Raw genomic sequence first — 13322 nt, forward strand, 5'->3', positions numbered from 1 at the left:
ACAGCCTAGCTGGCTGCAGTCAGCCCCCCCCCAGGCTTTTTACCCCTCAGCCGGCGCCCGCCTGGCCCTTCCCCGCCCGGTGCCGGCGGAGCCACACCGCCTTCCCCTGGCTCAGGCCCCAGCCCCAGTCTCCTTCCTCTCGCGGGAAACGACCTTGGCTTCGCCGCCCTGTCCTGGGGCGAGCCCACTCCGCCCCGGACACCTCCCGGCCGCCGGCCCCGTTCCGCACGCAGCCCCGGGGGGAGCCATTCCCCACCCCGGCGTCGCGGAGGAGCCGCGCCCGCTCCCTCCGCCCCGCCCGACTCCGCCTCGCTCACTGAGGCAACTCCCGCCTCGGCGAGCTGGGTGCCCCCGTTCGCTGAGGTAACCCCCGGCTCAGCCAGCTCGGTGTCCCCCCTCGCTGAGGTAACCCCCGCTCTGGCCGGCTCGGTGTCCCCCGCCTCGCTGAAGTAACCCCCGCCCTGGCCAGCTCGGTGTCCCCCCCCTCGCTGAGGTAACGGCCGACTCGGTGTCCCCATTCACTGAGGTAACCCCCGCCCTGGCCGGCTCGGTGTCCCCGTTCACTGAGGTAACTCCCGCCTCGGCCATCTCGGTGTCCCCCCATCTCTGAGGTAACCCCCGGCTCAGCCAACTCGGTGTCCCCGCTTGCTGAGGTAACCGCCGGCTCGGTGCCACCCTCCGTCCACTCTCTGAGGTAACCCCCGCCCCGGACGGCTCAGTGCCCGCCCCCGCCGCTCGCTGAGGTAACCCCCGCCCACGCTCTCACACCGGAGCCGGCTCGGCGCCCCCGCCCGCCGCCCTCGGGGCCAGCTGGATGCCCACGCCCCTCCCCCGGGTCGGGCCGCCCGCCCGCTGGCTCCAGTCAGTCACGCTCCCTCCCCCGCCCTCCACTCTCTGCGTGACCAACTCCCGCGGAGGGGGCGGGAGGAAATACTTCTCCCCCCTCCTTCCTCTTCCCCCGCACCCTTTTGATTGGGCCGGACCGGACTGCCTATCAACCCAATCTTCCATGCTGGTTGGCCGCGGCTGCAGGCCAGAGCGCAGCTCCCGCCCCGCGGTGGTCCCTCCAGCCCTCCCCAACACTTCGCGGCAGTGTCCTCAGAAGACTCATTGGGCCGAAGGGGCCGCTCCAGCGCTGGCGGCAGATCCGTGTGCCCATTGGCCGGCCGCCGCGCCAATCCGCCGGGCCGCGGCGCCCCGTAGGCTGGCGGGTGTCCCGGGGGGTGGGGCGGGGCGGCCTCCCCCCTCTCTCCGGTCCCGCCCTGTGACTAACTCCCGTGTGTGAGTCACGGCGCGGCCCGTCAGCGCCGTTAAATGCCGTGTGCGGGCGGGCGGCGCTGCCTGGGCTGCCCCGGCCCCCTGCGCGCGGGCCGCCGCCTCCCCCGCCTCCTCCTGCGGTACATGGCTGGCGGGCCGTACTTGTCACGGTGTCACATCCTCCCCGCCGGCTGCGGCCCCAACTTCCCCCTCAGCTCGGCTGCAACCGCTGCCCGGGGCCACCGCAGCGGCATGGGATAGAGCACAGCCGCCTCAGCGCCTGGCCGCCGTCTCCTCCGCCGCGCACCCCGGCGCCTCGCCGCACGCTCATTTTAAATTAATTCACCCATCCGGTTTAAATTCTTCACCCGTGTCCCCCTCTCCCTCCAGTCCCCCCAACTGTCTCCTCACCCCCCCGCAGCGTCCCCTCTCCGTTGACTCTTTTTCCCGCCCCCAATTCGGCCGCCCCCCGCTCCCCTCAGCGCTTCTCTCAGCGGTTCTCCACAGCCCTCGCCGCGGAGCCCCCCGGAGCGGGTGAGTGCCGGGCACGGCCTTCCCGGGCTCGCTCCTTTCTGCCTGCTGGGACTGGGGGGTGCGTGGTGGTGGGGGGGTGAGGGGTGGACGGCGGGGCGGGCTGGGGGAGCGCGGCGGCGGGTCCGGGTGTTTCTGTCCGCTGCCAACTGTTGGAAAGTTGGGGGCATTCGCCTTGCAGCGCAGCCTGGCACCGGCCGGGGCGATACTTTCCACCTTCGGACTGGAAAAGAAAAGGGGGGAAGAAAAAAAATAATAAAAGGAAAAAAAAACCTGGCGTCGTTGCCGACTACAAATGCGTGTCATGCTGCTGGTGACACATTTGATTGTAATTTTTATGTTATTTTTTCTCTGGTTGAAAGCACGATTGAGGCTGCGTTGAAGGTTGATGTGAGGGGCAAGGGGCTCCTGAAGGATGCTCTCCGGCCTGGGCTACTGTCCCTCTCTGAAGAGTAGGGAAACCCACCTTTTTTTTATTTCCAGGTGCACCATCCTCCTCCCCACCTTGTCATGTTTCAGTATTAGGTGGGCTTGACTTGGCTTGGCAGGACAATCCGTGGTACCGTAGGGTGAAGCCATGGTCCACAGTAGGGACTATTGGTGGCTTGAGTTGATATTGGGAGCACTAAATGTAAAATGGTTTTGTCTCTGTTTCATTGCTATTAATTTTTTTTCCCCCTTCTTAATGTATTTTCAGAAATGTGAATGTGGTGTATGTTCTCATGTGCTGTACGTTCAGAGTAGCTAAAATAAAACAGATACATGGAAAACCCCAGCAAGCACAGCAGCATTTCCATACACAGGGCATCTGAAGCCTTAGTACTTTACTGGGTTTAGTTATTAATATTAATTGCTTGGTCTTTGTAATTCATATCATACGGAAAGTAATTGCTGAATTGAAGGTTTACCAAACCTCACAGCACTCCAAAATCATCTTTCTTAGACATCTAAAAAATAAATCTACTGAACTTCTGTTAAGATGAAAGGCAAATTCTCTTGTAAATGAGAAGTAGAAAAGTATGGCTTTAAGTCAGTGACTACTTAATTGTAGTTTTAAGTATGCTTAAGATCAATAAATTTCTAGAGGAAATCTTTAACAAAACTTATCTTGCTTCTATCTATAAAGAGAGGGAGGGAAAAAAAAAAATCAGCCCTGAGATTTTTACGAAACAGTAAATCAGCCTTTATCCCAAAGGGTGACTTGCTCAATGTAACCCAGAAACTTCCTAAATGTCTGTTATTTTGCCTTTACGGGGGGGTCCTTGAGCTGTGGCCTGTTAAGTCAATATGAAGAGGACCTGCTTCTCCTCTGGTACCACTTTTAGCACCAGTGTAACTTCGTTAATTTTAACGGACCAGATTTGCATTCATGTGAAAAGTAATCGAGAAACCCATGTTTTCAGAAAGGCCCCTATAGTAGTGATGTGACAAGCTCTGATTCATTCTCTCATCAGACCCAATTACACCACCCTTACTCACACCGAGTGGTACTTTACTGCGCAAGAGCTCCTTGCGATGCTTGTATGACTACTTGTGTACTACAGTACCAATCTGGGTGAGGTAATGGCGCTTATTTTTTTATAACTATTTTTTCCCTTCCCTTGAAATAAGAACTTATTGGATAACTATTTTATTGGGGTTGTGAAGAAAACTGAGGATTAAATGTAAAGCTGCTCTGTTAAGTGACTATACAAAAAAAAAAAAACACCCCGAGATCTGTGCCTCCAGTGAAAAGGGGCAGGTAAGTTTTCTGTGTGTTTAGCTTTCCCTTGTTGCTGTGGGAAGTAGGAAAAAGATTGTTGAGAAGTTCGTTATCTTGTCCTGAAATTTCTCTGTGCCTGAGGGAACCCATACCTACATGTGGTATTCAAGTTAGGGTTGGGTTTTGTTTTTTTAATTCCTCTCCTCCAGAACCCCCCTAAACATTCACATCACATTGTTTAAATGTTTGCTATCGAAATCACTGGCAGCAGGATCAGGCCCTCAGTTGTTTTTCTTTAAAGCAGTTGATAATGGCTTGGACATGATGTTGTAGAAAGATAATATTATCTGGTGCGTCCACAGCTCAGATCCACTGTCTTACAGTCTCAGAAGAAAGCTCCCTGCTAAGCAGCTTGTAAAGAAAATATGTCTAATAAAGCAGAACTGTCTTCTGCCTTTATGTTCTTATTTATAACTCTCTTGAAAGTTTGCTTGGTACTCTTTCAGAACAAGACACACTTCTTTCGTGTTTGTTTCATGTTTTTACTTCCTTGTATGACTGTGTTCATTGCTAAGCTTTTGTGTCACTGATTGAGATGTTATTGTAATTACCATTAATTAAGCAAACTAGATTGTTTTTAGAGGCTCTCCAGATCTGTATTGATACTGTCAACTTGTTTGTTGAACAAAAATCCAAACATTTCACCATTCTCAGAGGAAATACGTTAACTGGTTCCAGATCAATATATGCATGGGAAACCACAGCAAAATTAAGCCGTTTTTCCTCAAACTGCATAATGAATCTTGATGGAGGTGCTGAATACAGTATGGTTGGATCTGAAACATCATGGCAGGGTAAATGGAGGGGAGCAAGAAAAGGAACTTGTGTACAGCCATTTGGGGAGGCTTATACTGCAGAGTTCCTCCACATTCTTTCCAGATAGACAGTACTGGATTAGTTGGGCCAGATTCTGCAGTCCCTAATTCAGCAAAACTTTTGCTGAAGTATCCTGGAGCTGTCTGCTTGGTTGTGGACTGCTGGATTTGTTTGAGAAATGGAGAAAAATGGCAGAGTTTACTTCATGAATTATTTAGGGCATTTTGGATTTTAGACTCAGAGAAGATATCTTCCTTTAATTTGGTTTAGAAGGTGTTCCAGGTTTCTTTTTAAAGAAAAACTTATTAAAAAAATCTTTGAAATATACATTCACTTATAAAATATTCCCTATAGCAATGGTAACATTGTACAATTTTTTTATAATGTTAATTATAGTGACATTCACAAGAGTCTCTATGATTCCGAATCACCCTCTTGAAACACTTCTGAGCTGAGAAGGACTTCAGAATCTCTCCCTAGAAATTGTAATTGTTGCAATATTTATATGTTGTATAGTTGTGTACTCTTAAGGAAGAAAAAGCAAATAGGGATAGGGAGAAGAGCTGAAACAAGGATTTGTTGTCACAATATCTGAAAATCTATGCAGACTAGCAGATAATTCCCTGCCTTAAAAATTAAGTCTGTCTAATTTCCCATTTAAATAAGCAGAATTTGGGTTGCAGTTTGCTTTGGGTAATGAAAGAGAGGTTTTTTGTTTCTACTTTTGGTTCAGTGGTCCTCTGGAAAGTTAGAAACAGCGCCCTGGGGCTCAGCGAAGTGGAGGGTGTATAATTATATGGGAAGGCTCCATAGCATCAGTGAATTAGCATTAGCAGCTGAGTGAGTTTGTTAAGCTGTAGAGATGGTATTATGGAAATCAATAAAATGCTGATTTCTTATTGCAGATTCCATGTTAAAAGGAAGATGCTATTTGTTCATCTGCCTTTCATGTAGACATGCCAAACCATTAGTTGATTCGGAAAGGCAGGTTTTTCAGTTCAGAAAATAAATAGTCAGATTATTTTAACTCTTTTCAATCTTTATTAGATTGTCTTCCAGAAATCACACTAACATCCTGGCCTGCAAGTTGCTTCAAGTGTGTCTGTTTGTCAGCAGAGGCAAGAGTGAAGGTCACTTCTTTTTCTTATGACATGCTGGTGTGGCATTGTTTGTTGTAGACCAAATCCTGTATGTTCCTGACATTCCTGTTTCTGCTTTAAATTAGAGTATCTCAAGTGTTTGTACGGTTCTGATGAGATGTACTGAAATCCGCGCTAAAAATAAAAGAGAAATGGTGACCTTAACTGTTTTCAGAGATATGAGTCAGGAGGACTGATATTAATCACTGTGAAATCTGTAATATGCATTGGCCTTTATTTCTTTGTCTCAAAGCTTCTCCTGCTTTTATACCAGAAAGACAAGTAACCAGATCATTCATCACATTAAGCGCTTATAGAGAAATGACAGATCGACAGCCTTGTGTTGAGCACTGTGTAATGTGTATGATACATTAAGTTCTCATGATCTATAGAAAACATTTTAATTGAGAGGAATAGTAAATGGGAACAGCTGTCTTCTAATCCAAGGACCTTGTTGTTTGTTTGCTTTTAATTCTTCCTGATTGAAATTAAACTTAAGTTCATGTTCAAATTATTTTATATTTAAAAGTCTTCATGCTATGACCCTTGATAAAATACTCTGAAATGTTCTATTAAAGCGAAGATGCACTAAGGGGTTTAGGGGAACATGGGAAACTTGGCTGGTGGATAGCAGAACTGACTGTGATCCAGGGGACTTTATGGAACTTTGAAGGTGCAACTTGACAGCTTCTTCAGGGATGCGGCAACGAGCATCTGTTTTGTGACATGTGAGCAGTGCATGTATGGAGTTCAGATACCACGAAGCGTGCGGAGCATGTTCTTGTATGAATAGAAACAGTTCAAAATGCTGGGTTTATGATGCAGGCCACAGTAAAGGTCAGCAACTTGGAAAATTAATAATATGGTTCGTGTTGACATTTTAGAGGGAATTCTGATGGGGGCGTGTAAGCTCGTCAGTCCGACAGCACAGATAAATAGGCAGCCTTCCTCTTATCTCTTTGGTAACCCAAACCTTTTTACTGAGAAACTGGCAACATCATGTTTATATTCTCCCTGTGCTTTATTGTTTCTGCTAATCTCTAATTAAATAGAGCTAGTGAGGGCCAGCATGGTGTTTTTAGTCCTCGACTGCAGCTTAGAGATGACACTCTGCTTTCTAGTCATCATGAGCAGGTGAAGTCCCAGGAAGGGCAGGGGAGTTGGAGTAACATAGCATGCAAGTAAATTCCTGATTTGCTAAAATATTTGCCTGTAGTTGTAGCGATCCACAGTACTTCATATCTCTGGTATTACCGTGGGTGTCCAGTTAAGGGCAGTTTAAGAACACAGAAATGGAAAAACAAACAAACAAAACAAAACTGAAAAAACAGGGATGAAGAAATATCAGTTGAACCTGGACAGAACCTTTTTAGCTCCTACCATGTTAAATAGGGAGGAAGGTCCCAAGAAATAACAAGGATAAAGTCTTTTGTAGCTGTAAAATTACAGTAGTGATGGTGACTCTGAAAAGTAGCTTCTAGATAGAGAATTGTAGTCACTTTACTGTCTTTTTGTAAGCTGTTACTAATGTAGTTAAAGCATTGGTTCTGAGAACAAGTGTGTTGATAGTTTGGATTCTTCCTCTTTAAAATTTAGAAGTCTACATTTGTATGTTTTCTGTGGAGGAGAATAAAATACTGCTTGTTTGATTATGCAAATTCGCTGTTCTTATTAAGAGAAAAACATGCACCCTGTTTTTTGTTGAAATGAAGTAAAATATTCCTGTGGATGCCTTTTTCACGTTTGGGTTTTGTTTGTTTGTTTCCTCTCTTCTGACTGTCTTTTCATTGCCCACTCTTCTTCTTTCTGTCTTCCTGAATTCCTTTTCTGTCATTATTTTTGATTCCCTCCACTTCTTTCCAGCAATTTTTTCCCTGTTTGTTGTTGTTCTTTCCAGTCTTAATCAACTACTGGTGTTGCTGCTTTCTTATAGAATCACATTAACAGCTCTGAATAACAGTGCTCTACACAGGGTACAAATAAATAGCAACCAATACTTCCTTAAAAAGCTTACAGTGGGAATGTGAAATCTGGGGGACTGACATCCAACTCCTGTTTTTCGTGGCCTACACTTCTTGGTTTTGGTATGGAGAGTGGTTGTGCTGCTGTCGTGCAGTGCTAAGGCACGTGTTGAGGTATGGGATGCCAGCAATATTTAGTGTCCTCTGCTCTTGGCAAGGAAACGGTTCACCAATGCTGACCCTTAGTCCGAAAGGAAAATGTGAAGGGAGAGCCTGTTGGAGGTGTGACATGAGCTGGTACAGTCACCCAGAAGGAGTCAGGACCACAGCCAGGAATAATACCCAGGTGTCATCAGCTTCAGACACATGCCCTGGCCTGTAACAAAGTTAGTTTTTTACTTCTCCTATGGTTTGTGGAGCTGGTTTCTATATTTTTTTTCATCCTTCTGCTTCTATTTATTTGGCTGTCTTCTCTAGTTTTGGTCTTTTTTTTTTTTTTTTTTTTGTCTTTAATATGTCATGGCTACTAGTGATCTCTCAGACTGCAGCACAGGGATGTAAATAAGACTTAATGGGTTTTCCCTCATCCTGCGCTGGAATATTTGGCTGTTGCCGAAGAAATTGAGGTCAGAATCAGGACCTCTTAAGTACCATGTGCCAAAAAGTACCTATGTATGCATTAAAGGTATCAAAATACTCTTAAAAAAATAAATTGTGACATTAAAAATCTAATGTGCTGTTTGTGATGCAATATGAGAACCAAAATATAAAATGCAGTAGGTTTTCTGGGGTGATGTAAAGGTAAAAGGTGCAGCCTTTTTAAGAGAACCTTTAAATTATTAAGTCTTTAAGGAACACAGCAGTCCTTTGCTGAACCTGCTAATTTGAAGGTTTTGGAAGTTAAGTGGCCCTCCTTCTTGTGATAGGGAACATATGGGACAGTAAAGTTTCTAAAAAGAGGTGAAGTCTCTAGGCCTGGTGCTGGTGATGGTTGTTGCCTGATATCAAGTGAAAGATGTAGTAGCCAGATATGCAATGGGAAAATGCCCAGGAACAGGGCATCCTTCCAGCATCCAGCCAACGCAAGGAGACTGTTTTAACTGCCCTTTGATTTGGAATATTTTTTATTTATTCCCTGTTATTATTTCAGTGCAGGTTCTAGGGATGGGCAGTTCCTGTCCTTTCAGATTGGCAGATTTTTGTGGCATTCCTACCTTGGAAAGTCCAAAGGGGAGGGAGTTCAAATCTCGGGTATCTTCTTCTACTCTCCCCCCTGCCATGTTCGAACTGAAATAGTCTTTCCTTGTTCTGAATAAAAGCTGTGATAATCGATTTCCTTTACTGTGATAATCCATTGCCCAAATGTCCTGGTAGCATAATTTGATTGTGGCACTTGGACAGCTATCATATCACTCCTGTAAAACAACATTGTTTGAAATTTTATAATCCAAGAAATCCAGACTTAAAGTGCTTACAGCAGTGACTAATTGCATGCTAGTGAGCGTTACTATATCTTCCTGATTTATGTCCCTCATTGGCCAAGACAGACTTGTGTATGAGTTCTCAACATGTTATTTAACAAGATGGTAGTGTGCTGTGTTTAAATTGCTTCTTGTTGTATGTGGGTTTTTTGTTTGTTTTGTGTTTGTTTTTGTTTGTTTGTTTTTTAATTCTCCTTTCCCAATGTGGGGTTCAGACCTTATTGGTTTTATGGGAAAGCCACGAATCCATATTCCTTCAGGAGCTGTTGCAGCACGAGTGAGCAAACTGCGTAGGGGTTCTTTGAAGAGCTGTGAAAGTAGCCTGTGCTCCTTACCCAAGAAAAGTTAAGAATTGTTATGAACTCTGGGGTTTTGGTGTTGTTCGTTGGTTTGGTTTGTATTTTTTCTTTCCTTTTCTTCCCCCCTTGAACTCTGATTCTAGAGGAGTGGGAGCAATTACCCAGCTTGTCTTGTATCTTTCCATTCAGAAGAGAGTAGGATGAGAAAGGTCTGTGTTGGACTACAGGTGTTCTCTCTAGCCCTTTTGCCACCCACAGGTCACATTTCTTTAACCTGCAAAACAGCAGAGGAAAAAAATCCTTCTTGAACACTTCTACTGGCTTTAATGAGAGATTAAGGAAAAATCCTTCTTTTAGAAAGAGAAGTAGTGTAGGTGAATGCGTTTAGCACCCTTTGGGAAAGGGCCGCCACCACAGGAGTGCTGTTAAGAAAGGTTGCCAAATCCTCCCAAATTCTGCATCAGGTTGTTATGAAAGACTCCTATGAAATGAAGAAGTTCTATAGCTAGTGCATGCACACATATTTCTGAAGGTTATGCTGGATTGCTGCCATGCCACAAAACTGATTAGAATAATTTATAATAAAAAGTGGATTTCAGAAATGGATAGTGTGATGGGGGAAGGAGGGAAGTGAGTGGCAGGGGATGTAAATCTGAAAGTTTTTCCTGGTCAGTGGATGTACCCCAACATGTAGATTTTCTATACTGTCTGTAGGAAGAAGCTACTGCCATCACTTTTCTTGTCAGAGATGACTGCTATATGCTTGGCTTAAAATGTTAATACAGATTGTGTGCTTATGCATTGCTGTTTATTTACTTGCAGTAGGACTCGGGATATTCCAGGCAGTTTCACAGTGCTTATGGATGTTCTCTGCTCCAAGGACTTAACAAATCTGAGAAGGGCCAGGGGAGAGTAAAGAGGTAGGAATTTACAGCAGTTAATATGGAGAAACAGAATGAGATTCATAGGATGTGGGGCCCTTGAGAGGAGTGTGAGTGTGCGGCAAAGGAACTGTGCAGGTGAGGTGGGGAGGAGTACACATGTGGTGCCCTCCTTGAAAGAAATGGGCACCATGCAGACAAGTGCTCTGGCTGCTGAGCCTTCTGTCTGTTCTGCATTTATCAGCTATCTAGGCCTAGTAAATGTGTGCATTTTGGTCCCTAGTGTGCCTGGAAAGAAAAGAGATCCTTTGCTTTTCTTCTGCATTACAAGTCAGACCTTGGTCAGTTTAGAGCCCCTGACACCTGATCTGTCTCTTGGACGCTTTCCCCTGTATTTGTCATTGTGCGATGTGATGGCTGTGTAAGTGGAGTTATTCTGTCGTGTTCTGTGCAGAGAAATGCTGTCAAAATGAGAAAATGGGGGAATAAGGCACGTGAGGTGTGTGTGTGCAACATGAGGCTTGACAAGGCCAGCACTGGGGTTTTGCACATGCATTCCTTGGGGCACAAAGTGTCATCGTCTTCAATTCAGTTTTTGCTGCAATTAAGGCCACTGAGCATGTCTGTAATACAAACAGAAAACAAAAAGAAAATGTTTTCTCTCCATCCATCATTCTGGCATTGTTTATGTGTGTATGAATCATTCCTCCTCCATCTGGAAGGATGAGATGCAGAGCTCTTCTAAGGAGGTATCTAACGTACATCCTCATAGCAGCCAGCAATTGGCATGACAAAAAGGTTACAGCTAGTGGCTGGCGCTTTTCCCATCCATCTTGCCACTGGAAACATAATGCTTTTGCAATGTGCTTGTTCTTCAGGCACCAGCATGCAGAGCCAGTCCTCAGGACACACAAACGGAGCAGTTGCATGTTGTTCGCTTTTGTTTATGGTGCCTCCTTGGTGACCCCAGAACTAAGAAGCGGGAGTAACAGCGATGAACTGTTTTGCTATTAGAATGTGACGTGGAGTGAATGGGAACAGTGGGGTACTTGTAGGACATCCCCAGGTGTGGGAAGAGGAGCAGCAAGGGATCTAGCACTGCCAGTGTAACATCAAGTGTGGCACAAGACCCTGTTTTGCTTTTAGCCTTGTATGCTTTTCACAGGACAGGACAAAATTTAGTAGTATTGAGTGCGCAAGGAAAAAACTATTAATTTCTTTATTAAATGTCATATGTTATTCGTGTAAACGGACTACCTTTTATATATATATATATGTTCTGTCCTTCACTTGATTTGCAAGAAGACTAAGGCCCTAATTCAATTAACTGAGTCTCAAATGTTCCTGTGGTGTCAAGAAAGAATTTTATTGCCTGGGATTTTCTAGAGGGGTGTTTAAGGTGGTGTCAGAATAGGCAGTAGAAAGAAGGCCCCCTTAATACTCTGCTTTAACAAATCTTTTTACCTTTCTCTGTTGCTGAGTGTACCTTGACATCTCATCTTGCACCAGTGATGAACTCAATATGCAGTTCAAATCTACATGTAGAAGCTGGATGTTCTGCTGAAGCTTCGTGAGGCACTCTTGAAACTCACTGAATGCATGCCTGTGGGATTGGACGTGTCTTCATTGCTTCCTTCTTTTGAAGGACAGTTGGTGATGAGGTGGGGGAGAGTCCAGGATGTGCTGCCTGCCCCCAGGGCCTTTGGTGCATTTAATGAGCTGGTGTTTGCACTGGTTGTTCATAGAGCTGGGACCAGTGGCTCTTTCTCCCTGGGGAGTGCCTGTGCAAACAGTAAGAGCCTCTCTGCTCCCCTTCTCATCTCTGCATTTTAACCAGTGTCTGTTCTGCAAGGCAGGCTCATTAGTGCTGCAGGAGCTGAGAGTCGTCTCCCCATCGTCCACCAGATAGTCTGCAGGTTTAGGGCACTGTTCTTTGCAAGACCTCAGCCAGCTTAGGTTGAGCTGGGAATGGCAGGGACGAAATCCATCAGCCTGCCTCACCTGAAGGAGCTAAATCCTGCTCTGCTGCATGGAGGATACAGACTTGTGGCTGCTGCTGCTGCTGTCTTGTATATGAAGTGAGGAACTTCAGCTTTTTGAAGGACAGGTTCCTGTCTTAGTGTATGAATGGAGGAATCTCTTTTCTAGTTTTTTGTAATGGATGGGTTTAAGATGCAGCCCTGTTCTTAATGTCTCTTATTAGCTGACTCTAGACAGCGATATGCTGATCTCAGGGGTGCGAAGTACTGGCCTGTTGTTCCCTAGCGTACTTTGCGTTTGGGTAAGAGAGAGATGGCTGATGTGGCCTGTAGGCTTTCTGCAGTGGAGTTAATGTTCTGGGGTGATAAGAGCTATGCCACGTCCTTTGGAGTTGTTGTGGCAGCAGGCAGGGACTGTGAAGCCATCCTATGGCTCTGAAGCTGGACACTGTTTGCGAGAGGCTATCTGCTCTCTCCCAAAGCGCTTTTGGGAGGATGCTCAGGGGCTGGGGTGCAAAATGGTGTAGTAGAAAGCCCCTCTGCCCTGGAAAGTGACATACTCCTGCATATTGGGGCTCAGTACTGGACTTTGTATCTGGGGAGAGCTTTTCTTTCACGATGACTCAAGCTTCTGCTTTTATCTTTCCTTGATACATAATAGCCTGGAGAAGACCCTTCAGGTAGGTATGTTTTGTTACTTTATTTAGCTTCATGATTGATGTTTATACTATAGTGTAATAAACACAATTACCATGTCTACCTTATTTCAAGGTGTGTGCTTGTGTGTGAAAAAGATTTGTATACATTAACTCTGCCATCTTTCCTACCTGTGCCTGAGATATTATCTGCTTGCAATCTTTCTTGATATGTAACAGCTATGGAAAGGAAGTACCACTCCTTATGCTCTTGGAAACATTTCAGTAGCTTGACTTCGGTAAGCAGTGCAGTGGTGATAGGAATGAGGGGTGACATGCTTTGTCTTGCTTTGCAAACTGTCTTCTGGATCCTGCAGAGCATGGTTGGCAGTTGGAGATTGTTCACATTGCACACTTCACCTGCTGTGTCCACTTGCAACATGCTCTGTGTATATAAATTTGTGACAGGTCGGAGTTCGAAGTCTGGGGACCCCTGAGGCGGAATGGTTGTGTATGCATGTGTGTTTGTATGTGTATGCTCAGCGGGTGTATGTTCTCCAGCTTGAGTCAGCTGTGGCTAT

General features: G+C 45.7%; 1 protein-coding gene across 6 annotated transcripts in view; it reads left to right on the top strand.

The window, feature by feature from the left end:
• The first annotated feature begins 1298 nt into the window (after positions 1 to 1298).
• Positions 1299 to 13322, top strand: part of SERTAD2 (SERTA domain containing 2) — an 84574-nt gene continuing 72550 nt past the window's right edge. For 3 of the 6 annotated variants that reach the window (XR_011738123.1, XM_065834789.2, XM_065834791.2), the window contains exon 1: positions 1664 to 1791. The gene's annotated coding sequence lies outside the window, so the exon portion shown is untranslated. Of the gene's footprint in view, positions 1792 to 13322 lie in introns of all 6 variants that reach the window. The other 3 variants (XM_065834796.2, XM_071805724.1, XM_071805722.1) reach the window with 3 other exon arrangements.

Source organism: Patagioenas fasciata, chromosome 3 (assembly GCF_037038585.1).
Source record: "Patagioenas fasciata isolate bPatFas1 chromosome 3, bPatFas1.hap1, whole genome shotgun sequence".
NCBI classification, from domain to species: domain Eukaryota; kingdom Metazoa; phylum Chordata; class Aves; order Columbiformes; family Columbidae; genus Patagioenas; species Patagioenas fasciata.